Here is a 2144-nt window from a genome sequence, read left to right on the forward strand (position 1 = left end):
AGACTAAGGATTATGAGGTGTATTGCGACGCTTCACGTCGAGGACTTGGAGCAGTGCTTATGCAGGAAGGAAGAGTTGTTTCGTATGCTTCACGACAACTTAAGCCCCATGAGTTGAATTATGCCACTCATGATTTGGAGTTAGCAGCCGTTGTGCATGCCCTGAAGACGTGGAGACATTTTCTCATTGGAAATCATTGTGAAGTATATACGGATCACAAGAGTCTGAAGTACATCTTCACACAGAAGGAATTGAATCTCAGACAAAGGAGATGGTTAGAACTTATCAAGGATTATGATATGAGATTGCATTATCACCCCGGAAAGGCTAATGTCGTAGCAGACGCATTAAGCCGTAAGAGCCACGTCAATACCCTAATGATGGGAGGAATACCCAATGAGTTAGCCGAGGACCTTCGAGAGCTACGTTTGGAAATAGTTCCGAGAGGCTATGTAGCAACATTGGAGATTCAGTCGACACTGATGGACAAAATCAGAGAAGCCCAAAAGGCAGATAAGGAAGTTGCCTCTATAAAGGAGAAAATGGGCAAAGGAAAGGCTAAAGGATTTTGTGAGGATGAACACGATACCCTATGGTTGGAAGACTGTGTTTATGTGCCCAATAACCCAGAAATCAGGAAGTTGATTTTACAAGAAGCCCATGATTCACCCTATTCGATTCACCCAGGAAATACCAAGATGTATTTGGATTTGAAGAACACTTTCTGGTGGACCGGAATGAAGAAGGATATTGCGGAGTATGTAGCTATTTGCGATGTATGTCAGAGAGTAAAGGCAGAACATCAGAAGCCAGCAGGATTGTTACAACCGTTGCCGATACCCGAATGGAAGTGGGATAAACTAGGCATGGATTTCATCACAGGTTTGCCAAAGACCCGTTCAGGATATGACTCGATTTGGGTTATAGTCGACCGTTTAACAAAGGTAGCTCATTTCATTCCAGTCAAGACTACCTATAGCAGTGCTAAGTTGGCAAAGATATACATGACCAGAATTGTGTGTTTACACGGAGTTCCAAGGAGCATCGTATCAGATAGAGGAACCCAGTTTACCTCGAAATTTTGGAACCAGTTGCACGAGACATTGGGAACTAGATTGGAATTCAGTACAGCTTTCCACCCACAGACCGATGGACAGACTGAGAGAGTCAATCAGATTTTGGAAGATATGCTGAGAGCTTGTGCACTAGATTATGGATCTAGCTGGGATGATAATTTGCCGTATGCAGAATTTTCCTACAACAACAGTTACCAAACCAGCTTGAAGATGTCACCTTTCGAGGCTCTGTATGGAAGAAGGTGCAGGACACCGTTGTCCTGGAACGAAGTTGGAGACCGTCAATTCTTTGGACCAGATTTGATTAAGGAGTCTGAATAGAAGGTTAAGTTGATTTGAGACAGGCTCAAGGTAGCCCAGTCCAGACAGAAGAGCTATGCCGATTCAAAGCGCAAAGCGATTGAGTATGAAGTTGGAGACAGAGTATATCTCAGAGTATCCCCGCTTCGAGGAGTTAAGCGTTTTGGAGTTAAAGGAAAGTTAGCACCCCGTTTCGTTGGACCGTATGAGATTTTGCAACGTATGGGAGAAGTTGCTTATAAGTTGGAATTGCCAGAAGGACTGTCAGGAGTTCATGATGTATTCCATGTTTCTCAGTTGAAGAAATGTCCCCCAGAGATAGCAGAGGTACCGTTAAGAGACACAGTGCCACTGGAAGCAATTCAGTTGAAGGATGACTTGACATATGAGGAAAAACCTGTTAAGATTCTCGATTATGCCAGCAGAGTTACCCGCAGCAAAGTTATCAAGTTTTGTAAAGTTCAGTGGAGCCACCACACTGAGGATGAAGCCACCTGGGAAAGAGAGGAAGTTTTGCTCAAGGACCACCCTCACCTATTTTCTAGCCAACCCGAATCTCGAGGGCGAGATTCATCTTAAGGGGGTAGGTTTGTAACATCCCAAATTTTCAATTTGGAATGTTATACATTAGATCATCATGCATATCATATTTTTCTCGCATTTTCCGATCCTAGAAAATTTCACGCAACTCAAGGACCCTCGGAGAGAGTTGGAAGTTTCATTATTTTCATATTTGGGATTTCTCAAATTTTGAAAATAGGATCATTT

The sequence above is a fragment of the Triticum aestivum genome, unplaced genomic scaffold (assembly GCF_018294505.1).
Source record: "Triticum aestivum cultivar Chinese Spring unplaced genomic scaffold, IWGSC CS RefSeq v2.1 scaffold94222, whole genome shotgun sequence".
NCBI lineage: Eukaryota > Viridiplantae > Streptophyta > Magnoliopsida > Poales > Poaceae > Triticum > Triticum aestivum.